The following is a 9,262-nucleotide window of genomic DNA, read 5'->3' as shown; positions in this document are numbered from 1 at the left end:
GCAGGGTGAAGAGAAGCCACCTTTTTGTCTGAGCACCACCCGGCCTCGCCGTGAGGCGACGAGGGGCTGGAGGGGAGTGGGAAACGCGGCGCCTCCCGCCTGGGCTTTCGGGCTCCATTTTGTGGGTCCCCCCCAGCCTCCAGCGGGGACCTCGGCTCACCACAGCCCTCGGGCCGGCCTCCGGCGGGGAGTCCCCGAGTGTCCCCATCAGGGCGAGCCGAACCCAAGCTCTGAGAGCCGGCTGCCCCCGGCGGGTGAAGGCGGAGGGCGGCGCTGCGAGCCCCGGGGCGGCTCCCGCTGAGGTGGCCGCCCCGGGGAGCCCGGCAGCCGGCCCCATTTCCCCCCTCAGGCGGTGCCGCGGAGCCCAGCCCGCCTCAGCCTCCTGCTCGCAGCGCCTCCGGGAGCCGGCGGCTGCCGTCGCCCTCCTGCCAAGGTAAAACCGGGGGGTGAGGGAGGCTCTCGCCCTAACGGAGTGGGGTGGGAGTGGTGCTGATGGACCAGAGATCTAAATACCGTCCCCACAAGCTTGGGGTGTTGTTTCAACCCAGCGCGCACCGAAAAGGAAAGTTACTGCATCTGTTCGATGTCGCGCTGGGAAGATGTACCTGGTAGGGGCTGCTGAGCCTTCCTTCCAGCCTGGTGCTGGAAATTTGGGTGCTGAAATACAGCCCTCGAGCAAAAGATGTGGGATGCCACGAGCCTGGGACAGGCGGCTTGGTTTGGCTTGCTGAGGTGCCTTCTGGCACAGGTTTTGCTGATTCTGGGGCTGGCGGGGCTCCAGCTCAAGTCTTCCCCCTCATAACCTCTGTTTTCGGTTTTCTGGCAGTAATTTTTCCTCTTTGGTGCTAGTTCCCCTTCGCGAATTACATGAAATCCGTGTTTTCTCAGCTGCCCCTAAATAACTTTTAAACAGTATCCATTCACATATGACTCCTGCAGCATCGCTGTCCATCGATCGCCCCGTAAATGTGGTGTTTTTGGGACTTCGGTTAGCACACCTGCTTCAGCACAGACAAACACACAAACCCCAGTGTTTCAGAGGGCTGGCTATGCTACATGACCTGCTTCACTTGTATATAGCCTCCTACTCATTTGATTCGCTAACTTTACAACTTTTTTTTTTCCAGAAACTTTGCAAAGAATGTGAATCTAGGTTAAAGCTCTGTTTAAAGCACATTGAATTTTTTGCTGAACCTGTTGTTTTTACCTGTGGGCTTGCTAACAAGACTATTAATTTAATTGTACCTCATGCTTTGTGCAAGGATTAAATGGAGACAGTTTGGCTTTGTCTTTGGGAGGTTAATCACCGGAGCATTACAGATAGCTGAGTGATCCTTGAGTTATATTCTCAGGGAATTTGGATCTATCTGGGAGGGTACATAACTGGAGAAATGTACTGCTTCTGAAATGGTATTTTTAATAATTCCCTGCCTCTTCTTTTTCTTCTTTAAATATCCCCTGTGGGTACTATAGATACTTCTGGCATTTGGAGGCAAATATGACTGAAGCCTCAAAGTAATAATTGAATAAATTGTGTTTTAATTGTTCAAGTTGGAATTCATGATTATTTGGTTTGCTGTATCTTCAAGCAGAATATGATGCCTTTGAAGTGCCGATTTATATTGTTAGCAAACGTTTATTCCAGTTTAATTTGTTTTTTACAGATTAAAAGACTGATTCTTACTATAATTGAGCAGGGTCTAGCAGATCACACATTCATGCATCTGTGAATCGATATAGAGGCTTGGTCCTGAATAAAGCTTTAGAGACTAAGATATTTGGGAGGGCAGTAAGCTGTATAGATGGGCAGAAGTATGGACACAAGGGCCAGTTGGGTCTTGTAACCTCTTAACTGAGCACATGTGAACATGGCCTGAGATTTCTTAGGTAGCAATGAATTTCCCTAAAGCAGTAAAATTTTACATTTGCTGTGTTTCATTTTTTTTCTCTTAGCAGAAAAGGAACTGGTGTCTTACAGCAATGAGAGGAACAAGAAGTAGAAAGCCTTCCTTCTATTCTTCTGCAGTATGTAGCGAAGGGGGAGGTAGGGCTGATGGAGGGATCAGCAGTTACGTCTGGCCCTACAAAATGTCTGAGAAAACCAGCAGCATGGAGTGCTGCTGGGGCTGAGAGGAGAGATAACCTGTCTGTCTGCAGATTCACAAACATCTGTCTTTCAAGGAGGAGATGTGTGAACATGGATTTTCTCGAAAGAACAGTCGGTTATGTTTCAGAGGGGGCTTTACAGGAATGTAGCCAAATTTGGTTTTACCGCTTATCATTCAGGACCCTGTCCTTTCTCGCTGTCTCTGCAAATACAGGTGTTTTTCTTTCCCACAGACCTTTTTTTTTTTTCCATCTTTCACTTCATTGTGTCTTGACTTGTTTTGTTTTAGGCTCATCTGACTTGTTGTGATGACAGCGTCCCTTTGTCAGGTTTTGATTTGGAGCGAAAGTGAAAATCAGACCTTTTGTTTGCCTGCAACGTTATAGAAGCTTTAGCTTGTCTCTTTTTGAAGGTTTCTAAGGATGATGACGACTTGCATCCATGCAGACCTCCCAAAACACATGGACTTCAAGGCAGGATCCTCTTCACTCAGCTTTAAACACAACCATTTCAGTTAATCACCAGAGGTTCTTAGTCACCTTTGTCGTCAACAGAGAGAGATACTTATCAAATTGGTTCCACTGCCCAGTTTTAGACAGCTACTCATCATGCTCTGTAAAATTGCCTTTCTTCCTCTTCATTGACTAAAAAGAAGAGTCTGGGATGAAGTCAGATGCAAATTTCACAGAAACTCTGCCATATGTCTCTTCATGATTAGGAATGACCCATGGTACAGTAAAATTGCTCTTGGAAATGAAAATGTTTTAGCCAGTTTTCCTTATCATCCAGCCTGTTGATTCATGGCTACCCTAGATACTACCAGCTCAGCTGCCAGAGTAGAAGGTAGTAGCTGCAACTTGAAGGAGACCAGGGTGCCTATGTCCTCCCTAAGTTTCTGTGGGAGACTTCTGAGCATCTGCATGAACATCTGTTCCTCGCCACCCCTTAATATTAATTTATAGAATTGCTTCTGACCTGTGAATGAAAGGGAAACAGAAATAACTTAGATCTGACTTAGTACTTTAACGTGGGAATTCACAAACTAGCTTGATAATGACTGTTGCAAAAGTGTAACTCTGTCATTAGTTTCAAAGCCTTTCTTCCAGTAAAGTGACCTTTTAGATCCGTGGCTAGCTAATTGTTATCATAATTTTTGCTACCAGAAGTTATGTCAACTGAAGACAACACTATTTATTTATTTATTTATTTATTTATTTATTTATTTATTTATTTTTGTCGAGCATGGATCTAGTATTTCAAGAATTTGGCTTCAAATAAATCAGGGTCACAGTTATTAAAGTTAATAGGAGTATTTGGGGGAGTAGATGCATTACAAATCCTAGAAGAAAAAGGAGGTTCAGTAGATATGAATCCATTTTTCTGTGTTACCCTGTTTAGAAAATATTGTTTAGAAATGCCTAGAGACATTTCTGATAGCAGTTTTGCACTGAATGCATCTCCTCAGTGTATTTCCATTTTTACTTTCACTCTGTGTATTTGCTTGTAATCTAAAGCAGTGGATGTGAAAGCATGACTTGTAGCACTAGTATTAAAGGATGGAACTCCCTGTGTAGCTGCTATCAGCCGTGGGCAGACCCCATGTGGTTGACATCACCAACAACGGAAAGTTCTCAGTTGACCTCAGACAATCAAACTGATATCATAAAAAATTTGGTGAAAATTTTGTCATCCTACCCACTCATACCAGGAAGAGGGGGTTACACAGGGAATAAATCTGTTTTTAGCAGCACTGCCGGTCTATCAAGCATAGAGAGAACAGATAGGAGTCAAAATCATAGTGGCACTAACTGGAAATAACATGTCTGCTAGGAGGCACCTCACCAAGAGAGCAGGTCAGCTCCATGGAATTGTCCACCTCTTGGTTCCCTGCTGGCATCTAGTCCATATGTGCAGCAAATGAAAACTTGCTTCTTAGTGGCCTTTGTATGTTTTGGTATTCTCACTGTATCTTCAGGTAGCCCAGGCTACAGACACAAGATTACTTTCCTTCTTCTTCAGAGAGAGATTTTTATGTGACCTTCCAAGTGTACTAGGAACCCCATTTTTTCCTTTCCTGTGGGAGTATCACTGAAGCACAGAATCAAGAAGGATGCTTCATCCCAAGAAGTCTTTTTGAAAGTTAATGTGTTATTTTCTCTGATTGCAAATTTAAAAAAAAAAAAAAAAAAAAGTAAAATAAATAGAAAGTAGTCAAGTCCACATCACTGTTCTCTGTGCTTTTCAACAAAATCCTGCATTTGGAAGATGTGCTGTACACATCACTTGTCATGCCTGAATTGGTGAGTTGACCCTGAGCAAGTGAGACTACATGTCAAAAACATTCCCAAATGCTCGCTGTGGTTACAGCTTAGTTTTGGACTTTGCTGACCATATCTTCAAGACTTCGGGGCAGATGTCAGAGCATTAGAGAGCCAGTTGGTCTCGGTGTCAGTCCTAGGAGGAGATTCAGCATAAACTTTACTGCAGTTTTGTTCATGGTGGCTCTGTTCTTCCATGCAATTCAGCAACGCCTTTCATATTTGCCACGTGACTGACCTCCTTTGTCTCCCCTGTGCCGTGATGGAGGCGTTATCTCTGAGCAGATCAGTTGTTCCATCCCTCCTCCACGTGGTAAGAAAAAAAGAGAAGGAGGCAGTAACATTTCCTTTTTGTGGAAAACCAAACAGAAATGGAAGAAATACGCTGGGAATGTCACAAGATTCTTCTCATCCTGCCCTGTTTTCTTCCCGTAACTGTTTCCTTTGTGTGGTTCAGGGCTTGCCGGGCTGTGGCGATACAGCATCCCATCTGTGGTGACCCCAGGCTTTCACCTTCCTTACAAATCTTCATCTGAAACTCATTGCTTATTGCTGTTTCTGCTTGCTGTGCACTATACAGACCAAAGGAAGCAGCTCTTTTTAGGTGAAAAGTAAGTAACAGGCCTTGAAATTAACTCTTCAGTCAGCAGTAACCATGTAAAAGGTTTAAAAATGTCTTCACTTAATTTTTACACTACTCACTGTGGTACCAAGCACTGCGCTTAGGTGAAAAACTAGAAATTCAGGTAAAGCATTACTTGATTTGTTTGATTTTAATACACAAGCTGTGTACGAAACAAACATGTGGGTTCAAATACATTTTACAGGTTTGTTTTTACCCTTTTTCTCCACTCTTATCTGTTAGAACATTTTATGGTAATGTCTTTTTGTCTTTCAGTCTTCCTTTCCCATGCCACGTGTGCCCTCCCCTAAATATTTCTGGCCATAATAAGAATGTGTGATTACAAGAGATAAGATAGCTCTAATGGCACACTGACAGAGCGTGAATATTGGGACAGATGAATCAGTGATTATTCAACACAGCAGCTCCTGCCCTTAAATTTTGTACTGTAACTATTCATTCATTTTTTCCTCTTCCTAAGTTTGTGCTTGTTTCCATTTTCTGACGCTTGGCATCTCTTGATTCTGTAGGTTATCAGGGAAGATGGCACATGGATTTTCCCACTCTCTGGATCCATGTATTCCTTCATCTCTCACGTGTGGGCTTCCTTGTCTACCGTTTGCTGCTGGTTAGACAATCTGTTAGTGAAAGATCAGCCTGCTTATGGAGTTTGAAGCTAAATAGCAAAATCTTCGTTTAGTGGAGAGCCACAAGGCAAGCTCCCATAGCTCAGGGACCTGAGGATTAGGGGCTTCTGGAAATAGTTTAGAAGTGACAGTTGGGGATGAAATGCTTGGAGCCCATCTCTTCCATTTCAGGCATTGCTGAGCATCCAGTTATGCTGGATCCAGAAAGTATCAACAATTTCACTCCTCTCGTTTGCTGGCAGTTTTTTAAAATACAGGAGAGTGTTGTCTCATGGTGCTAACTCTGTGCAGCAGTGTTGGGTAACTGGAGAAAACAGGAAGGAAAACATTGCACCAACATTAGCAAGCTACAAATTATGGGAAGGAACGTGGGAAGAGATGGAACCAGTGTGTGCTATTTGGGCTTACCTCACTCTGTCACCCTTCTGCTCTCCCATCGTGGCAAGGAATAGGCAGAACCTAAGAAATGAGATGCATTCTGGTAACTCGGATGTCTACTGTCATTTGTATTTGTTTGTATCCCCCCATCTTAAGGGACACACACTTCCATCCAGCTTGCTGCCTTTCCCAGAAGTTAACCTGGGGAGTGGAGGTCTTGTTCTGTGTGCCAGCAGTCTGGCATAGGACTGGGAGTTGTTCCTTCAGCCAATTCCACGTGAAGACGTCGTGTCCTCTCCTACCACTTTGCACTCTGCAGAGAGTTTGTGCTCTCTATATGGCTCGCGGTGAGAAGGTCCCCAAACGGGACCATTCTGCTGTAAATAGTTGTGACAAGGGAAAAATGAGATGACCAAGCCTGGAGCTGTACAATATTTCTGTAATGTTCTTAGACCCATGGGCCAGACTGAAGCACGTTATCTGCTGAGAGGATATATAAGGAGCAGACGTGGCACTGCTTTCAAGCTCCATCAAAGCAGTTCCTTCCCTTCAGGAGTTGACAGTGGGCCCTAAAGCGAAGTTCTGGAGGATAAAAATGTCTCCTTCCTCAGTTTGTGCTCTACATTAGGGTTTCTTTTCCCCTTGCATAAGGTGCTTTTAACTCAGTCCCTAGCTGCTCAAGTCCTCTGCTGTGGGATCCATTTTCTGGAGCTTGAGATCCAGGCTGTGTCTGTGCCTAGGGGGGTGGAGAAGAGCCTGGTGAATGAGCTGCCTTGCACCAGCCTGCACCTTGGTGAAACAAGGGTAAAACATTGCTGCACCTCACTGGTGACAGCAGTTGTATAACTCCCAGCTCAGTGAAATCTGTGTCTTTTGGACTAACACAGACTTCTAAATTCAGTCCTAACTACATGCTTGTACCTGTCATATGTGCAAGTTAACTGAATTTCCAAAACATCAACAAGGGAATAAGCTTCCAGGAGGTGTGACTGTGTATGTATTATGGTTATAATTTCTGTGTAACAGAAGTAGGATCTGTGAGTTTGTGGTGCTCCTATCTAAAGCTGTTTGTATTTACATTCTGGAGTTAGTAGAGTACGAGTTAGAAGTTTAATTACCGTGTGTACTTTGAGTCTTGCTAGCGCCAGTATGAGCAGTGTGATACAAGATAACCAGGCAAGTGGAATGAAAATGGTTTCACAGCGTATGTAGTAATGTGTGTTTGGAGCAATCAGTGGAACATGCTGTGACGTGCTGCTTGTGCCGTGGTCACCTGAAGATGCTCTGGTGTCCAAGGTTAATGTTAGAAAAGGATTCTTTTATTATTGTATATATATTTGATGTTTTGGTTTTGATCTGAAGCCAAATGTGACTTCTGAACTAGTAAGGGTACTTTGCCATTTCTACTTTTTCCCTCTTAAACTTGTTCCCTTTCTTAGTATCTATAAGAATTGGTAACTAATTGGATTTTTCTTCTGGGCTGAATTCTGCAGAGACGGATGTTTCCCCATGTTCTACTTCATAAAAACTGACCTAAAGGGCTGTTAGGGACTTTTTACTAGACACAATGCAGTATGTGGTTAAGGAACTTCCCACCTTCCTCACTGAAATTTATAAGAGACATCAGAGCTGTCAAAGTTTTTGTTGATATCCAGCAGTAAAACCATTGTAAGAAACCTAATTAGATCTGTTTCAGACCTGCAGTGACTTTTAGCCAGCAAGTTGCCTTCAGCAGTGGCTGGCATCATATGCTTCACGAGAAGGTACAAGAAATCCATTGCTGAGAGGTATGCTGTAACCTGTCTGTCACGAAGGCTTTGCTCTGATTCCAGGTTGGTAGAGCCTTCTTTTTAGGTCTTGCAGCAAAAGGTTCATCATCCCTACCTGAAATTCTCAGGAATACTAGCACTCCTAGCTATAACTGCTAGAAGAGAGCCAACGTGCTAGCTTTCCACGTGGACGTGGTCCTCTGATGTTTACGTGTTGTAGTGCAGGTAGTGGGAGGTGAAGATCTTTCCATGTGACTTGTAAAACTCTCCTTCATGTATTTTTATCACTGTTGTTTGCACGTGTCACAGGTTAAGAACACCAGCAACGCTCTGAATTCAGCGTCAGTAACTTCTATCAGATCTCTTGGTGGGCTGGTTCCTAATTCAGTTCCAATACAGCTCTGCTGTACGTCCTTGTTCTCCTGATACCGTGCTGTTCCTCATGCCTCTTCTCTTTGTAGCCCTTAGGTTGATTAAACTGCATCAACTCAACTGAGACAGAGTTGCAGAGATGGTAATCTCGTTTGTGATACCGTTGGTGTTTCCTGTTCGGTATTGCACAAGGCCTCCAAGCTTGTTTTCAGATTGCAAGCACAGAAGCCTCGTTACCACGTGCCTGAGACCACTCTTCCTGTTGAAAGGGCCTGCCTGTAGGTAGTTCTCACAGGGCCATCAGGTGCTAACAGCTCCAACTCTGCTTAGTGTAGCACCGTGCCTCCTTTAAGAGCTGCACAGTGTGATCACAGTTAGCTTTGGGCCAGTTTTTATCTTTTATCTTTTTTTAGTAGTGTGAATTTTTTGTTTTACTGCTAGTCTTACCTCCTTGCTGATGGATAATGATTCTGTCCAACAACTTATTCCCGATGTGTTCATGGACATAGTGCAGATGTCTTATCTAAGTATGCAAATTGTCAATTTATTTGCCTATTTATTTATAGACGCTGTCCAGTGACAGCGTCGGTGGACAAGGGAAGAGCAAATGATGCCATCTGCCTTGACTTGTGCAAAGCCTTTGATACAGTCCCACGCAGCATCCTTGCCTCTAAATTGGAGAAAAATGGATGTGATGGATGGATTTGGGTGGATAAGGAATTGGCTGGATGGTCACATCCAAAGAGTTGTGGTCAATGGCTCGATGTCCAGGTGGGGATCAGTGATGAGTGGTGTCCTTCAGGAATCTGTATTGAGACTGAGACTGTGACTGTGTAGCATCTTTGTTAAGGACAGGGACAGTGGGATTGAGTCCACCTGCAGCAAGTTTGCTGCTGACACCAAGCTGTGTGGTGTGGTCAACACGTAGGAGAGAAGAGATGACATCCAGAGGGCCCAGAGAGGTGGGCCTGTGCAAACCTCGTGGGGTTCAACAAGGCCAAGCACAAGGTGCTGCACCTGGACTAGGGCAAATCCAAGCACAAATACAG

At 44.4% G+C, this 9,262-nt stretch overlaps 1 protein-coding gene across 1 annotated transcript in view; it reads left to right on the top strand.

Annotated features, from left to right (window-relative positions):
- The first annotated feature begins 283 nt into the window (after positions 1 to 283).
- The window catches only part of APBB1IP (amyloid beta precursor protein binding family B member 1 interacting protein), a 62,386-nt gene continuing 53,407 nt past the window's right edge, over positions 284 to 9,262 (top strand). The window contains exon 1 of the mRNA XM_082755057.1: positions 284 to 433. The gene's annotated coding sequence lies outside the window, so the exon portion shown is untranslated. The remainder of the gene's footprint in view (positions 434 to 9,262) is intronic.

The sequence above is a fragment of the Aythya marila genome, assembly GCF_965140915.1.
Source record: "Aythya marila genome assembly, chromosome: 2".
NCBI lineage: Eukaryota > Metazoa > Chordata > Aves > Anseriformes > Anatidae > Aythya > Aythya marila.
This window is presented reverse-complemented; position numbering and strand designations above follow the sequence as displayed.